Raw genomic sequence first — 10,244 nt, forward strand, 5'->3', positions numbered from 1 at the left:
TTTGATCAGACAGATTCTGTACTCAGAATTATTTGTTTTCATACCCACCTCTGGAATATTCATTATCAGTAACACTGCAGCCAATTGTCTGGGTGTTCAGGGCAAAATTCCTCTTTCAGTCTACACCACAAAAGGCAGATTATCTGGTTGTTCAACAGAAATTTGCACGTAAATAGCTCCTTTAACATATGAAATACCCCAAGGCACTTACATAGAATTACATAGAAATTGTAAGGCAGAAACAGGCCCTTCAGTCCAACCAGTCAGTATAGTTTATCTTCCACATGAGCAATACTCCTAATCCCAGTGCTCACCCTGTTCCCATATTCCTTTTATTGTCCTTTCCTTCACCCGCCTATCTAATCTATTCTTAAATGTTGACATGATCTCTGCTTCATCACTAATTCTGCTAGTGCATTGCACAGCCATACAACAACAATTTGTATTTATATAGCGCCTTTAATCTAGTAACACGTACCAGTTGTGTAAAAGGTTTCACCTGATCTATGTCAGTTAATCTTACATCTATGTCCTCTCATTCTATACCCTTCAATCTGTTTTTTTATCTATTCTGTCCATCACTTTGTAATTTTAAGCACATCCCTCAAATCTCCCCTTAATCCTCCCTTAAGGAAAACAGACCCAATTTTCTTAACATTTATACTTCCTCACACCAGGCAGCATCCTAATGAATGTACCCTTTGCCCTTTCTATTGCCTCCTGTTGTGTGGGCTGGAAATTCCTTTAGGCCCATTTCTGGGCCTGAAATGAGTGCTGGACACAGGGCGCACAGCCCAACTGAGAGGTTTGAGACCAGCCAGAAAGTGAGCCTCAGGCCTCATTAACGTTATTTGTGAGAGCTGTTGGCATTTGTAGTATCTAATGTCAATCTCAGGATGGGGGATGGAATGGTGTTGGGGAGCCTTTGTGACTACTGTGGAGATGGGGGAGTTCAACTGCTTCTCCTGGCTCCACAGGAATGTCTTGTTTTAATTTAAAAATGAACTTTTGCTGATGGCCACTGCAGAATCTCAAGCAGAGCAGGTATGGCTCCTTCCCCACTCTGTAATGTCCAATTTGGTAGAGGGGGCCTAAAACAAAGGTTTGACCTCTCACTTTTTAAAGGAGTGCTTGAAGCATTTTCTCTGCTCTCCCGGGACTCGCATGCCGTGATAGAGCTCGGAGTAGAGTGCTTGTTTTGGAATCAGGCATGTGGACAATGTGGCCCATCCATCAGAGCTGATTGAGCTTTCATCAATGCCTCGATACTGGGGATATTGGCCTAGAGAGTTGTATGTGTATGTTGCCATGCGTATCGTGCCAATGGATCTGCAGGATTTTGCAGAGGCAGAATTGGTGGTACTATAGGGGTATGGGAATCTATGCAGGGAGACAGAGGGAAGTAAAATGGGGGCAGAACAAAAGGTAGAAAGGAGATAAGGAAAAGTGGAGGGCAGAGAAATCAAAGGCAAAAATCAAAAAGGGCCACATTACAACATAATTCTAAAATGACAAAGAGTGTTAAAAAAACAAGCCTGAAGGTTCTGTGTCTCAATGCGACGAGCATTCGTAATAAGGTGGATGAATTAACTGCGTAGATAGCTGTTAACGGATATGATGTAATTGGGATTACGGAGACATGGCTCCAGGGTGACCAAGGCTGGGAATTCACCATCCAGGGGTATTCAATATTCAGGAAGGATAGACAGAAAGGTAAAGGAGGTGGGGTAGTGTTGCTGGTTAAAGAGGAGATTAACGCAATAGTAAGTAAAGACATTTTAGCTTGGATGATGTGGAATCTGTATGGGTAGAGCTGCGGAACACCAAAGGGCAGAAAACACTAGTGGGAGTTGTGTACAGACCACCAAACAGTAGTAGTGAAGTTGGGGATGGCATCAAACAGGAAATTAGGGATGCGTGCAATAAAGGTACAGCAGTTATCATGGGTGACTTTAATCTACATATAGATTGGACGAACCAAACTGGTAGCAATATGGTGGAGGAAGATGTCCTGGAGTGTATAAGGGATGGTTTTCTAGACCAATATGTCGAGGAACCAACTAGAGAGCTGGCCATCCTCGACTGGGTGATGTGTAATGAGAGAGGATTAATTAACAATCTTGTTGTGCAAGGCCTCTTGGGGAAGAGTGACCATAATATGGTAGAATTCCTCATTAAGATGGAAAGTGACACAGTTAATTCAGAGATTAGGATCCTGAACTTAAAGAAAGGTAACTTCGATGGTATGAGACATGAATTGGCTTGGATAGACTGCTGAATGATACTTAAAGAGTTGATGGAGGATAGGCAATGGCAGACATTGAAAGATCACATGGGTGAACTTCAACAATTGTACATCCCTGGCTGTCGTAAAAATAACATGGGAAAGGAGGCTCAACCATGGCTAATAAGGGAAATTAGGGATCGTGTTAAATCTAAGGAAGAGGCATATACATTGGTCACAAAAAGCAGCAAACCTGAGGACTGGGAGAAATTTAGAATTCAGCAGAGGACTAAGGATTTAATTAGAAGGGGGAAAATAAAGTATGAGAGTAAACTTGCTGGGAACACAAAAACTGACGGCTAAAGCTTCTATAGATATGTGAAGAGAAAAAGATTTGCGAAGATAAATGTAGGTCCCTTGCAGTCAAAATCAAGTGAATTCAACTAAGGAAGACACAAATAGCCTTCCGGAAATACTAGGGGACTGTGGGTCTAGCGAGAAGGAGGAACTGAAGGAAATCCTTATTAGTCAGGAAATTGTGTTAGGGAAATTGATGGGATTGAGGGTCGATAAGTCCCCAGGGCCTGATAGTCTGCATCCCAGAATACTTAAGGAAGTGGCCCTAGAAATAATGGATGCATTGGTAGTCATTTTCCAACATTCTATAGACTCTGGATCAGTTCCTATGGATTGGAGGGTAGCTAATGTAACCCCATTTTTTAAAAAAGGAGGGAGAGAGAAAACAGAGAATTATAGACCGGTTAGCCTGACATCGGTAGTGGGGAAAATTTTGGAATCAATTATTAAAGATGTAATAGCAGCGCATTTGAAAAGCAATGACAGGATTGGTCCAAGTCAGCATGGATTTGTGAAAGGGAAATCATGCTTGACAAATCTTCTAGAATTTTTTGAGGATGTAACTAGTAGAGTGGACAAGGGAGAATCATGGGATGTAGTGTATTTGGACTTTCAAAAGGCTTTTGACAAGGTCCCACACAAGGGGTTAGTGTGCAAAATTAAAGCACATGGTATTGGGGTAATGTATTGATGTGGATAGAGAACTGGTTGGCAAACAGGAAGCAAAGAGTAGGAATAAACGGGTCCTTTTCAGAATGGCAGGCAGTGACTAGTGGGATGCTGGACGGACCACTGCCTAATCTGATCCATCATTGACAACAACATAGCCCCAAAGTGAATGGGGCAGCAGAAGCAATGTCGCAAAAAAGTCAATGCTGAGGTACTTAAGGACCTGGCTAAGAGAGCCCTTTACAATCGGCACCTCACAGTTAACCTGGCGTGCCTTGATGACCCCGAGATGCAGAATGCCCACAGCGATTGGTCTGCCCTCCAGGCCTCCATAACCTGTGTCTGCAATGAGATGCTCGGTCACTCAACCAGGAAACACCAGGGTTGATTTGATGAGAATGATCAGGAGATTTAAGAACTAATAGATTGCAAGTGCAGGGCATTTCTGAGCCTTAAACAACAACCCAACTCGGGAGCAGCAAAGCAGCATTACAGATGGCTAAAGGCTAAGGTCCAATAAAAAACCTGGGACCTCAAGAACAGGTGGTGGATGGAGAAAGCACAGGAGATACAGTAGCTGGCCGACAGCCATGATGTGCGAGGATTCTTCATCGCAGTCAAGGCCACATATGGACCAAACTCTCAAGGCCCCACCCCACTCCTAGCCAAGAACAGGGAAACACTAATCAAGGACACCAAGGCAGTCAGGGCCAGCTGGAAGGAGCACTTCGAAGATCTCCTCAATCGAGACTCTGCGTTTGACTCAAGTATTCTCGAGCATGCATTCTGCAGCATGCTACCCACCACAACCTCAGTAAAACCCCAACACTGCATGAGGTAGAAAAGGCCATAAGACAGCTAAAAAACAACAAGGCTACGGGAGCGGATGGAATCCCTGCTGAGGCACTAAAGTATGGCGGAGAGGCACTACTTCTGCAAATACATGACCTCATCTCTCTCATCTGAAGGGAGGAGAGCATGCCAGGAGATCTTAGAGATGCAGTGATCGTGACCGTCTTTAAAAAAGGGGACAAGTCAGACTGCGGCAACTACAGAGGAATCTCTCTGCTATCAACCACTGGGAAAGTCGTCGCTAGAGTCCTCCTCAACCGTCTTCACCCCTTGGCCGAGAAGCTCATCGTGGAGTCGCAGTGCGGATTTCGTCCCCTCTAGGGCACAATGGACATGATTTTTGCAGCACGACATCTACAGGAAAAATGCGGGGCACAGCACCAGCCCTTATACATGGCCTTCTTCGACCTTACAAAGGCCTTTGACACTGTCAACTGCGAGGGTCTATGGAGTGTCCTCCTCCTTTTTGGATGCCCCTAAAAGTACGCCACCATACTCCGTCTGCTCCATGACGACATGCAAGCCCTGATCTTTACCAACAGATCCATCACAGACCCAATTCATGTCCGGACTGGAGTCAAGCAGGACTGCGTCATCACCTCAAACCTCTTCTCAATCTTCCTCGCTGCCATGTTCCACCTTACAGTTGATAAGCTCCCCGCTGGAGTGGAACTAAACTACAGACCCAGTAGGAAGCTGTTCAACCTTCGCCGTCTCCAGGCCAGGCCTAAGACCACTCCAACCTCTGTCGTCGAGCTACAGTACGCAGACGACGCCTGTGTCTGTGCACACACAGAGGCTGAATTCCAGGACATAGTCGACATATTTACCGAGGCGTATGAAAGCATGTGTCTTACGCTAAACATTAGTAATACAAAGGTCCTCCACCAGCCTGTCATCGCCGCACAGCACTAACCCCCAAACATCAAGATCCACGGCATGGCCCTGGACAACGTGGACTACTTCCCCTATCTCGGGAGCCTCCTATCAACAAGAGCATGCATTGATGATGAGATCCAACACCGCCTCCAGTGTGCCAGTACAGCTTTCGGCCGCCTGAGGAAAAAAGTGTTTGAAGATCAGTACCTCAAAACTGTCACCAAGCTCATGGTCTACAGGGCCGTAGTAATACCCGCCCTCCTTTATGGCTCAGAGACGTGGACCATGTACAGTAGACACCTCAAGTCGCTGGAGAAATACTACCAGCGATGTCTCCGCAAGATCCTTCAAATCCCCTGGGAGGACAGACACACAAACATTAGCGTCCTCTTCCAGGCCAACATCCCCAGCATTGAAGCACTGATCACACTTGATCAGCTCCGTTGGGCAGGCCACATAGTTCGCATGCCAGACACGAGACTCCCAAAGCAAGCGCTGTACTCGGACCTCGTCCACAGCAAACGAGCCAAAGGCAGGCAGAGGAAACGTTACAAGGACACCCTCAAAGCCTCCCTGATAAAGTGCAATATCCACACTGACACCTGGGAGTCCTTGGCCATAGACTGCCCTAAGTGGAGGAAGTGCATACGAGAGAGCGCTGAGCTCCTCGAGTATCGTCGCCGAGAGCATGCAGAAATCAAGCGCAGGCAGCAGAAGGAGCGTGCGGCAAACCAGACTCCCTGCCCACCCTTTCCCTTAATGACTATCTATCCCATCTGTGACAGAGACTGTGGTTCTCGTATTGGACTGTACAGCCACCTAAGAATTCATGCTAAGAGTGGAAGCAAGTCTTCCTCGATTCCAAGGGACTGCCTATGATGATGATGATGACCGCAAGGTTCAGTGCTGGGACCCCAACCATTTACAATATACATTAATGATTTAGACGAAGCAATTGAATGTAATACCTCCACGTTTGCAGATGACACTAAGCTGGGTGGCATTGTGAGCTGTGAGGAGAATGCTAAGAGGCTGCAGGGTGACTTGGATAGGTAAGGTGAATGGGCAAATGCATGGCAGATGCAGTATAATATAGATAAATGTGAGGTTATCCACTTTGGTGGCAAAAACAGGAAAGCAGAATATTATCTGAATAGTGACAGATTAGGAAAAGGGGAGGTGCAACGAGACCTGGGTGTCATGGTACATCAATCATTAAAAGTTAGCATGCAGGTACAGCGGGCGGTGAAGAAGGAAAATGGCATGTTGGCCTTCATAGCGAGAGAATTTGAGTAGAGGAGCAGGGAGGTCTTGCTGCAGTTGTACAGGGCATTGGTGAGGCCACACCTTGAATATTGTGTACAATTTTGGTCTCCTAATCTGAGGAAGGACATTCTTGGTATTGAGGGAGTGCAGCGAAGGTTCACCAGACTGATTCCCGGGATGGCAGGAATGACATATGAAGAAAGATTGGATTGACTAGGCTTATATTCACTGAAAGTTAGAAGAATGAGAGAGGATCTCAGAAACATATAAAATTCTGACGGGATTGGACAGGTTAGATGCAGGAAGAACATTCCCGATTTTGGGGAAGTCCAGAACCAGGGGTCACAGTCTAAGGATAAGGGGTAAGCCATTTAGGACCGAGATGAGGAGAAACTTCTTCACTCAGAGAATTGTGAACCTGTGGAATTCTCTACCATAGAAACTTGTTGAGACCAGTTTGTTAGATATATTCAAAAGGGAGTTCGATGTGGCCCTTATGGCTAAAGGGATCAGAGGGTATGGAGAGAAAGCGGGAATGGGGTACTGAAATTGCATGATCAGACATGATCACATTGATTGGTGGTGCAGGCTCGAAGGGCCGAATGGCCTACTCCTGCACCTATTTTCTATATTTCTATGCTTCTATGTTTCTCCAGTGCTCTTAGGTGCCTACTATACATATTCCATGTCTCTGAAGCATATAGGAGGGTGGGTATCAGTGCTGCTCTGTAAACCATGAGCTTGGTGCCTGGTTTGAGATCTTGGTCTTCAAACATTCTTTTACTCAGGCGATCAAATACTGCACTGGCACACTGAAGGCGGTGTTGGATTTCATCTTCAATGTCTGCCCTCGCTGACAGAAGCTCCCGAGGTATGGAAAGTGGTTCATGCTGTCCAAGGTCTCGTCGTGGATCTTGATAATCCGGGGGGCAGTGCTGTGTGGCGGGGGCAGATTGGTGGAGAACCTTTGTCTTACTTATGTTTAATGTTGTTTTTCTAAGTTGCAATAATCTTAACAGTTTGAAACTTAACTACTTTCATTGGCTGTAAAGTAGTTAAGTACTTCACTACTTAAGTACTGCATTGGTTCCCTCTAATTGGCGTGATCCCAGCCTGCAAGGCCATCAGCAGGCCGGGGCCATTAGAGGGAGCAGTGTGCGGCGGCCAGGCCCGGATATCGGCGCGGTCCTGGCCTGCACGACCATAGAGGGAGCAGCGTGCGGCGGCATACCACTGCAGGGAGCAATGCGTGCTGCTGCAGGACGGTGACAGCTGATGGCAGTGCGGGCAGGTCCAGCAGGAGTGGCGAGGTCGAGGCAAAGGAGCAGCAAGAGTTTGTAGAGGGATGTGATCGGGGCCCAGGAGAGGCGTGAGTTCGGGGCCCAGAAGAGGCGAGGGCCCAGGGTCAGCATGGGCCAGCCCACATTATGATATGTGTGTGCACTCGGTCCGTGCAGCAGAGCTGGTCTCCAGTCATCTTGGTTAATCCTTGTCACTGGACCAAGACATAGCTCTGTCAAGCCCATGTGGTGCTCTTGGGTGCAACGGCCACCACACGTTAAAAAAATCCACGCACAGGATGTAGTTCTGGATCCGGAATATTAGGTCCTTCATTGGAACACCTGTGAACTCATCTTCGTTTTGAGGGACTGCCACTGATGATGTTGACTTCATTGGTTGTAAAGCGCTTTGGTCATGAAACTTCTACCTCTGCACTGTATATTATATTGACAGTCTGACCTATGAGAGTTCACCTGTTCTGTCAATGATGCATCTTTATGTAGAAGGGTCTGGAACTTACATTTGGTGTTTTCAGGTTGAAAGTTCACTTCTTTTGTGCATCATTGGTACTGTTTGTGTTACATTGTTTGCCAAATAAAGGTTTAATTGTTTCTTAAATTGTCTAATGAGAGAGTCTTTGAGAAATCAGTCCCACAGTGAATGGCCCACACGAGTGGTTGACGCATGCTCACACGTTGATGTCAGTTGGCAATGCCTTGGGAGGTGGTTCTTAAGGTGGGTGCCACTATTTGCTGAGCATCTCTATGAGAACCTGCCGCGTGACTTCCCTGGCAGCTCTAAGCTTAGACTCCTTTAAGCGGTCTTCACCCTTGGGCTCCAGGACAAGCAGGTCAAGATCCTCGGGTTTCAAGGGCCATTCATACAACATCTCTAACCTGAGAACTTCACTCAATGCAAAATTATGCAGGCCACAGCAGGCCACAACAATCCTCGCCAACCTCTCAGACGCATACAGTAGGACGTCCACCAACTTGTCGAGGCTGAATGGCCTCCTTCTGTGCCATAAACTTCTACAATTCTATGATTCAATCTGAAGTGGCTTTTAAAACCCCAATGGTCCTCTCCACCACCATTGGTGGCTGCATGTGCGTCAACGTAGTGTTCCTGTTGATGGGAGAAAAATTAGCTAAATGTGCTTTATGCTAGCAAGGCAAAAACAAGAATAAGCTTATGTGGCAATTATCATGTGCAAAGGGCAGTCTGCAACAGCCATAACCACATGACTTGTTTTTCAGGACAGAGGTCCTGAGTTTATAAGTAAGTTTCTGTTATTCAGATCGTTCCTGTTCTTCAGAACGAAGGTCTTAAGTTTATGATGTATGTTCCGTTAGCAGCAGGATGCAGCTGCCCATACCCAAGTAAGATACTGGAACTGTCAGTAAGTTAAAATTAACAAATTGTAACTAGGAGAAAATTGTCACGCAGTAGAAGAGAGTGATCAATAGTAATGTAAATCACGTGTGCCGGAATTACTTTGCAAAGATCTGATTCTATATAAAGAAGCAGCTCCAAATGTGTTCGGAGAGAAAGCACCCAGTTGCGGAACTGGTGTAAACCGTGTCTCCCTTGATCAAGCAAACTAAACAATTCTTTTTCCTAAAGCAGATCTGTGTTGAGTTGTCGTATTCCACAAGACTGCTGCATCATGGCTGATGCAGAACGGTGTCATTAGCCATGGCTTCAGGGAGTAGGCCTTGTCTCCCAGGATCCATCCATACATTAAGCCCTCTTCCATTAATAAGTCAGTGATGGATGAATAATGAAGGGTTGTGAGAATCTGGAACACTCTCCTATACAGGGGTTAGATGCTGGGTCAATTGAAATTTTCAAGATTGTGATATCAAGCCTGATAACAAGGGTATCAAGGGATACAGAGCAAAGGAGAATAAATGGAGTTGAGGTACAGATTAGCCATTAAAAAAAAGAAAGACTTGCATTTATGTCATACCTGTCACAACCTCAGGATGTCCCAATACGCTTTACAGCCAATGAATACTTTTGAAGTGTAGTCACTGTTGTAATAGATAGTAAGAGTTTCTACAGATACATAAAAAGGAAAAGAGTGGCTAAAGTAAATGTTGGTCTCCGAAAGGATGAGACTAGAGGACGGTAGAAGACATTAAAAACAACCCAATAGTTGATAATCAGGGGCTATAGGGAGGGAAGAACTTAATACAATCACTATCACTAAAAAAGTAGTACTCAGTAAAATAATGGCACTAAAGGCAGACAAGTCCCCAGGACCTGATGGCTTACATTCTAAGCGTTATATTCAGAATAAATTCACAGGACTATATCGCAAGCTCAAACTGTTGTGACCTTGGTCTCTTTATTCAGACTCCAGAGTGAGGAAGCAGCATGGTGAATCACCTTTTATACCTGCTTGCCCCAGGGTGCACAGGTGACCCTTAGATCTCCCATGGGTGTGCCCCCTAGTGGCAAGTCTTACATTTGGGTGAGGTCCACATTCATATATAACATCACTCCCCCCCCAAAGTCTTAGGGCCAGGTCCTTTCACAGAGCTTCAAGGTCATCAGTAGTTCGCAGTTTGGTCTAGTCCAAATGCTTTTCTCGTTAGCCCGGTACATAGTTTCACAATCAAATGCTCCGTTTTCAACGCATACACTCCATTCCCCCCCTTGGCTAATGCAGTGCAAGCGACCCAACTGGGGGCCCTGAACATGGTCTACATCA

The 10,244-nt window shown here is 45.8% G+C and overlaps 1 pseudogene; it reads right to left on the reverse strand.

The window, feature by feature from the left end:
• The window catches only part of LOC139245602 (T-cell surface protein tactile-like), a 182,984-nt pseudogene extending 174,567 nt beyond the window's left edge, over positions 1-8,417 (reverse strand).
• Positions 8,418-10,244: the final 1,827 nt, after the last annotated feature.

Source organism: Pristiophorus japonicus, unplaced genomic scaffold (genome assembly GCF_044704955.1).
Source record: "Pristiophorus japonicus isolate sPriJap1 unplaced genomic scaffold, sPriJap1.hap1 HAP1_SCAFFOLD_224, whole genome shotgun sequence".
In the NCBI taxonomy this organism is placed as follows: Eukaryota; Metazoa; Chordata; class Chondrichthyes; family Pristiophoridae; genus Pristiophorus; species Pristiophorus japonicus.